Genomic DNA, 8,396 nt, shown 5'->3' with positions numbered 1-8,396 from the left:
GACCCGGACAAGGTGCAGGTCTCCCCCTCCTAAATCTCCCACACACATCTCCAAAACCAGGAACATATGGACCCCTATAAATTAGAAGAGAAACATGCATTCCTCTGGATGTGCTTCAATATCGCCCTTGTTTCTAGAGAGACATCTACACCATTGGCTGGGTCACATCACCACATATAAACACCATTGGCTGGGTCTCATCACCACATATAAACACCATTGGCTGGGTCCCATCACCACATATAAACACCATTGGCTGGGTCCCATCACCACATATAAACACCATTGGCTGGGTCCCATCACCACATATAAACACCATTGGCTGGGTCCCATCACCACATATAAACACCATTGGCTGGGTCTCATCACCACATATAAACACCATTGGTTGGGTCCCATCACCACATATAAACACCATTGGTTGGGTCCCATCACCACATATAAACACCATTGGCTGGGTCTCATCACCACATATAAACACCATTGGCTGGGTCTCATCACCACATATAAACACCATTGGTTGGGTCCCATCACCACATATAAACACCATTGGCTGGGTCCCATCACCACATATAAACACCATTGGCTGGGTCCCATCACCACATATAAACACCATTGGCTGGGTCCCATCACCACATATAAACACCATTGGCTGGGTCCCATCACCACATATAAACACCATTGGCTGGGTCTCATCACCACATATAAACACCATTGGTTGGGTCCCATCACCACATATAAACACCATTGGCTGGGTCCCATCACCACATATAAACACCATTGGTTGGGTCACATCACCACATATAAACACCATTGGTTGGGTCTCATCACCACACATGTAAAAGCCTACATATATCAAGGTCTAAGGCCGGGATTCTATCCAATCTATCGATCTGTTCGCACGTTCGCATTCACGGTGAACGCTTCACATGTCGACTCAATCGGAAATACCTTTAAATGGCGCGTTGTCCACAACGCTCCACAGATTGAAACCTGGCCGAGATCTGTATGTTCACCATGATCCCCATTCCTGACACCTGAGTAATTTAAATGCTCTGATGTTACACCCTCCTGCCACACGAGGGCAGTGTCTGCCTGTCAGTGAGAATCAAAGGCCAAATTCTACTGTGTCAGATTGATCTGAGATTGTGGAATGAAAAGGAGGAGGGCTAAAGCTGATGTTACCCTCTGTTGTTACCAGACCAGTACCTTCCCTAGTCCTGATCCATCACATTCTGAACTGATGCACCCCAGTTGTGAGGGGCTTTGAGTGTGAGGGGCTTTGAGTGAGGCAGTTTGCTCAGGCCTGTGAAGTAATGCATGATGTGGATGGAGTTGTGTGTCAGTGTGTGTGCAGGGCAGTAAGAGGAGGAGTGATCCTGTTATAGCATGCAGCTTAATAAAACATGAGTCAATGTTAGCTGCTATATGGCTCTGTGTGGGTTAATGATGAGGCTGCTGTATGGCTCTGTGTGGGTTAATGATGAGGGCTGCTGTATGGCTCTGTGTGGGTTAATGATGAGGGCTGCTGTGTGGCTCTGTGTGGGTTAATGATGAGGCTGCTGTATGGCTCTGTGTGGGTTAATGATGAGGGCTGCTGTATGGCTCTGTGTGGGTTAATGATGAGGGCTGCTGTATGGCTCTGTGTGGGTTAATGATGAGGGCTGCTGTATGGCTCTGTGTGGGTTAATGATGGGGGCTGCTGTATGGCTCTGTGTGGGTTAATGATGAGGGCTGCTGTATGGCTCTGTGTGGGTTAATGATGAGGGCTGCTGTATGGCTCTGTGTGGGTTAATGATGAGGCTGCTGTATGGCTCTGTGAGGGTTAATGATGAGGCTGCTGTATGGCTCTGTGTGGGTTAATGATGAGGGCTGCTGTATGGCTCTGTGTGGGTTAATGATGAGGGCTGCTGTATGGCTCTGTGTGGGTTAATGATACTCCATTACACAACTCCACCACCTGAATCAGTTCTGAGATGGACATGGATACATGCCAAACTAAACTAGAAATATTATAATGGCAGCCTTCTATGTCTGGGTCATGGGTCAGTCATTTGAAGCCGGGGCTGGTGTGATCTGGGTTGATATCCATGGGGGGTTTTCTCTCTGCTAATCCCACTGTACTCTGATTAAGCAGTGCTTCTCTTTGGTCTGTCTCTGTGGGGGTACCAGTATGGAGGGAGAGATCAGAAGAAGACAGAGGAGAGTTTTACCAAGTTTTACTCTCTCCAATACACCCCCAGCAGGAGTCTGACTGCAGGGAGCCGAGAGGTAACACTACACCAGGTGCAATTTATCATTGTGGTTGTGCATCGTTTATCAGTTTTTATCTTGTGTCAGTCACTGAATTAGCCATATCAGCTCACCATTTTTTGCCAGCTATCTAAACTTGTAGTAATCATGGCCAAATAGCGACGGGGCCCACAGCCGACGTGCCCAGGGGCCCTGACCTCCAGGGGGCCCCGTTGATTTGGTTAGTCATTCTCACTCAGATATCAAAGTAGCATGGCATAATTCATGGTAAAATGTGTAGAATTGCATGAAATGTGTTATAAAACTGTAACATTTGTTCTCCTCCCTATGGCAGAAATGTGTAGAATTGCAAAAAAAAACTTGCTTTAAAAATGCAACAGTTTTCTACACTCAATGGCAAAATCTTGGTTAGTGCCGTCAAAAGGCCCTGATCACACACACCGTAAAAGACACAGACCTAAACCTTCTTCCATTGATCCAGCTATTCTCCAGTTGAATGGAATGTGAGTGGGTTGAGGAGCAGAGCAGGACCTGGTGTAAATCAGAGGTTATAGAACTGAACCAGTTGACTGGAATGTGAGTGGGTTGAGGAGCAGAGCAGGTCCTGGTGTAAATCAGAGGTTATAGAACTGAACCAGTTGACTGGAATGTGAGTGGGTTACGGAGCAGTGCAGGACCTGGTGTAAATCAGAGGTTATAGAACTGAACCAGTTGACTGGAATGTGAGTGGGTTGAGGAGCAGAGCAGGACCTGGTGTAAATCAGAGGTTATAGAACTGAACCAGTTGACTGGAATGTGAGTGGGTTGAGGAGCAGAGCAGGACCTGGTGTAAATCAGAGGTTATAGAACTGAACCAGTTGACTGGAATGTGAGTGAGTTGAGGAGCAGAGCAGGACCTGGTGTAAATCAGAGGTTATAGAACTGAACTAGTTGACTGGAATGTGAGTGGGTTGAGGAGCAGAGCAGGTCCTGGTGTAAATCAGAGGTTATAGAACTGAACCAGTTGACTGGAATGTGAGTGGGTTGAGGAGCAGAGCAGGGAACCAGAGTTCTTCGCAGGCTAGACCCCTACTGAGCACAACTACCTGTGTTCCTGCACACACAGGATCTTAATTTGATCACCCTGTTGCAGGAGAACTTTCCTTTGTAAAACTTTTAGTGTATTTGAGGTTTAAAAAGGCTTCTGAAGTTTATAATTTCCATTTTGAATTTGACTTTTTTTCCCCTTATGAAAAATATATCAACATGTACACAAATGTCCATGAATTATAATCCACATAATAATGCACATTTCCTGTGGCTGCAGAATTATTACAAATGTAATGTTGTAGCAAACTGTCTCAAATGAAGATCCTACATCTGCATATGTGTATGCAAAATGCCCTCCTTCAGATTATGCCCAGACACATGCAGAGCTACACCAACAGAAGGCACTATCAAGAGCTGTCTCCATGCTCACTGAAGCATTAGTTGTATTCCCAGACACGTTTCCCCCTCTGGGCTGGCTCCCCTGTGCTGGGCTGCTGCTCCATAGTCTGAAGGCCTGGGGGGCCTTGGTATTCCCTATGGTAGAGTGGGGAACCTGAGGGGCTGCTGGGGTTTGGAGCATTGGGACTGTAGGGCCCTCGGGGGCCCGAGCTCAGATGCGGCCTGGGAGGGTTACATTCTCACACAGGGAGAAGAGATGGAGGAGAGATGGAGGAGAGAGGGAAGACAGGAGAGGAAAACACCTTGAGTCTGTCACAGAAAAAAGGAAGGAACAATGGGATGGTCCCTAGAGAGAGAGGGCACAGATACATATATACACACACACACACACACACACACACACACACACACACACACACACACACACACACACACACACACACACACACACACACACACACACACACACACACACACACACACACACACACACACACACACACACACACTTTTACATTCTGATACATGGCACTCTCTTTTCTCCTCTTTCTCAACTTGTCTTCTCTCATCTCGTCTCCTCTCATCTCGTCTCCTATCATCTTGTCTTCTCTCATCTCGTCTTCTCTCATCTCGTCTTCTCTCCTTTCTCCTCATCTCATCATGTCTTCTCTCATCTTGTCTTCTCTCCTTTCTCACGTCTCGTCTTCTCTCATCTCTTCTTCTCTCCTTTCTCCTCCTCTCCTTTCTCCTCCTCTCATCTCGTCTCCTCTCCTTTCTCCTCCTCTCCTTTCTCCTCCTCTCCTTTCTCCTCCTCTCCTTCCTCATCTCGTCTTCTCTCCTTTCTCCTACTCTCAGCTCATCTTCTCTCATCTCGTCTTCTCTCCTTTCTCATCTCGCCTTCTCTCATCTCATCTTCTCTCATCTCGTCTTCTCTCCTTTCCTTTTCCCTCCTCTCAGCTCTTCTTCTCTCATCTCGTCTTCTCTCCTTTCTCCTCCTCTCCTTTCTCCTCCTCTCATCAAGTCTTCTCTCCTTTCTCCTCCTCTCATCTCATCTTCTCTCATCTCGTCTTCTCTCCATTTCTCCTCCTCTCATCTCGTCTTCTCTCATCTCGTCTTCTCTCCTTTCTCATCTTGCTTTCTCTTATCTCATCTTCTCTCATCTCATCTTCTCTCATCTCATCTTCTCTCCTTTCTCCTCCTCTCATCTCGTCTTCTCTCCTTTCTCCTTCTCTCATCTCGTCTTCTCTCCTTTCTTCTTCTCTCATCTAGTCTTCTCTCCTTTCTCCTTCTCTCATCTCGTCTTCTCTCCTTTCTCCTTCTCTCATCTCGTCTTCTCTCCTTTCTCCTTCTCTCATCTCCTTCTCTCATCTCGTCTTCTCTCATCTCGTCTTCTCTCATCTCGTCTTCTCTCATCTCGTCTTCTCTCATCTCGTCTTCTCTCCTTTCTCCTTCTCTCATCTTGTCTTCTCTCCTTTCTCCTCCTCTCATCGCGTCTTCTCTCATCTCGTCTTCTCTCATCTCGTCTTCTCTCATCTCGTCTTCTCTCAACTCCCCTCTTGTGGAGGATGCTTGGCTGAAATAAGATTAGATGTGTTTCCATCATGTGAGACATCAGATCACAGGACCCTGCTTCCTGAAGATGGAGGGATGGAAAATGAGACATTGGGCTGGATTCAATCAATATTATAGAAGTTTCATGTTGTAGCCTGATTGACATTTAAAGGAAATATTCCTGCGTTAGCGGAGACTGTATTCGGGGGAAAATCTGCATATGTCGGCTCAATCGGAAGGGATGGAGGGATAGAGATATCGAGAGATGGATGGATGGAGGGGCGAGGAGGAGGGATGGAGGGATAGAGATATCGAGAGATGGATGGATGGAGGGGGATGAGGAGGAGGGATGGAGGGATAGAGATATCGAGAGATGGATGGATGGAGGGGTGAGGAGGAGGGATGGAGGGATAGAGATATCGAAAGATGGATGGATGGAGGGGCGAGGAGGAGGGATGGAGGGATAGAGATATCGAGAGATGGATGGATGGAGGGGCGAGGAGGAGGGATGGAGGGATAGAGATATCGAGAGATGGATGGATGGAGGGGCGAGGAGGAGGGATGGAGGGATAGAGATATCGAGAGATGGATGGATGGAGGGGCGAGGAGGAGGGATGGAGGGATAGAGATATCGAGAGATGGATGGATGGAGGGGCAAGGAGGAGGGATGGAGGGATAGAGATATCGAGAGATGGATGGATGGAGGGGAGAGGAGGAGGGATAGAGATATCGAGAGATGGATGGATGGAGGGGCGAGGAGGAGGGATGGAGGGATAGAGATATCGAGAGATGGATGGATGGAGGGGCGAGGAGGAGGGATGGAGGGATAGAGATATCGAGAGATGGATGGATGGAGGGGCGAGGAGGAGGGATGGAGGGATAGAGATATCGAGAGATGGATGGATGGAGGGGCGAGGAGGAGGGATGGAGGGATAGATAGATATCGAGAGATGGATGGATGGAGGGGCGAGGAGGAGGGATGGAGGGATAGAGATATCGAGAGATGGATGGATGGAGGGGCGAGGAGGAGGGATGGAGGGATAGAGATATCGAGAGATGGATGGATGGAGAGGGGAGGGATGGAGGGATAGAGATATCGAGAGATGGATGGATGGAGGGGCGAGGAGGAGGGATGGAGGGATAGAGATATCGAGAGATGGATGGATGGAGGGGCGAGGAGGAGGGATGGAGGAATATCTATCCCTCTTCCTCCATCCCTCTCTCCCTCCATCCCTCTATCATTCTATCCATATATCCCTCCATCCCTCTATCCCTCATCTTCCTCCCTCCATCCATCCATCTCTCGATCCCTCTATCCCTCATCCTTCTATACCTCTATCCCTCCTCTTCCTCCATCCCTCTATCCCCCCTCTTCCTCAATCCCTCCATCCATCTATCACTCCATCCTTCTATCAATCTATCCCTCCATCCCTCCTCCATCCATCCATCTCTCGATATCTCTATTCCTCCAATAGAGATATCGAGAGATGGATGGATGGAGGGGCGAGGAGGAGGGATGGAGGGATAGATTGATAGAAGGATGGAGTGATAGAGGGATAGATGGATGGAGGGATTGAGGAAGAGGGGGGATAGAGGGATGGAGGAAGAGGAGGGATAGAGGTATAGAAGGATGAGGGATAGAGGGATCGAGAGATGGATGGATGGAGGGAGGAAGATGAGGGATAGAGGGATGGAGGGATATATGGATAGAATGATAGAGGGATGTAGGGAGAGAGGGATGGAGGAAGAGGAGGGATAGAGGGATAGAAGGATGGAGGGATAGAGGGATGGATGGATAGAAGGGTAGAGGGATAGAGGGATGAAGTGATAGACGGATGGATAGAGGGATAGAGGGATGGCGGGATGGAGGGATCGAAGGATGTAGGGCATCCTATAAGGTACAGCCCCGTCGATGTTAATGGGGGCCTGTTCGGCCCGCCTTTTCCTGTAGTCCATGATCAGCTCCTTAGACTTGCTCAAATTGAGGGAGAGGTTGTTGTCCTGGCACCACACTGCCAGTTCTCTGACCTCCTCCCTATAGTCCGTCTCATCGTTGTCGGTGATCAGGCATACCACTGTTGTGTCATCAGCAAACTTAATGATGGTGTTGGAGTCGTGTTTGGCCACGCAGTCGTGGGTGAACAGGGAATACAGGAGGGGACTAAGTACACACCCCTCTGAGGGACCCCAGTGTTAAAGATCAGCATGGCAGACGTGTTGTTGCCTACTCATACCACCTGGGGGTGGCCCGTCAGGAAGTCCAGGATCCAGTTGCAGAGGGAGGTGTTTACTCCCAGAGTCCTTAGCTTAGTGATTAGCTTCGTGGGCACTCTGGTGTTGAATGCTGACATGTAGTCAATGAACAGCATTCTCACACGTGTTCCTTTTGTCCAAGTGAGAAAGGGTGGTGTGTAAGGTGCGATTGAGATTGTGTCATCTGTGGACCTGTTGGGGCGGTATGTGAATTGGAGCAGGTCTAGGGTGTCCGGGAGGATGCTGTTGATGTGAGCCATGACCAACCTTTCAAAGCACTTCATGGCTACCGACGTGAGTGCCACGGGGCGGTAATCATTTAGGCAGTTTACCTTCGCTTCCTTAGGCACAGGGACTATGGTGGTCTGCTTGAAACATGTTGGTATTACAGACTCGGTCAGGGAGAGGTTGAAAATGTCAGTGAAGACACTTGTCAGTTGGTCCGCGTATGCTTTGACTACACGTCCTGGTAATCCGTCTGGGCCAGCGGTGTTGTGAATGTTGACCTGTTTAAAGGTTTTGTTCACATCAGCTACTGAGAGCGTTATCACACAGTCATCCAGAACAGCTGGTGCTCTCATGCATGCTTCAGTGTTGCTTGCCTCGAAGCGAGCATAAAAGGCATTTAGCTCATCTGGTAGGCTCGCGTCACTGGGCAGCTCGCGTCTGGGTTTCCCTTTGTAGTCCGTAATAGTTTTCAAGCCCTGCCACATCCGACGAGCATCAGAGCTGATGTAGTAGGATTCAATCTTAATCCTGTATTGACGCTTTGCTTGTTTGATGGTTCGTCTGAGGGAAGAGTGGGATTTCTTATGAGCGTCCAGATTAGTCTCCAATTCCTTGAAAGCGGCAGCTCTAGCCTTTAGCTCGATGCGGATGTTGCATTTGGTAAAATTTGTTTGCTTGTAAAG

The sequence above is a fragment of the Oncorhynchus gorbuscha genome, unplaced genomic scaffold (genome assembly GCF_021184085.1).
Source record: "Oncorhynchus gorbuscha isolate QuinsamMale2020 ecotype Even-year unplaced genomic scaffold, OgorEven_v1.0 Un_scaffold_2317, whole genome shotgun sequence".
Lineage (NCBI taxonomy): Eukaryota > Metazoa > Chordata > Actinopteri > Salmoniformes > Salmonidae > Oncorhynchus > Oncorhynchus gorbuscha.
The sequence above is the reverse complement of the archived record's forward strand: the minus strand, read 5'-3'. Positions refer to the sequence as shown.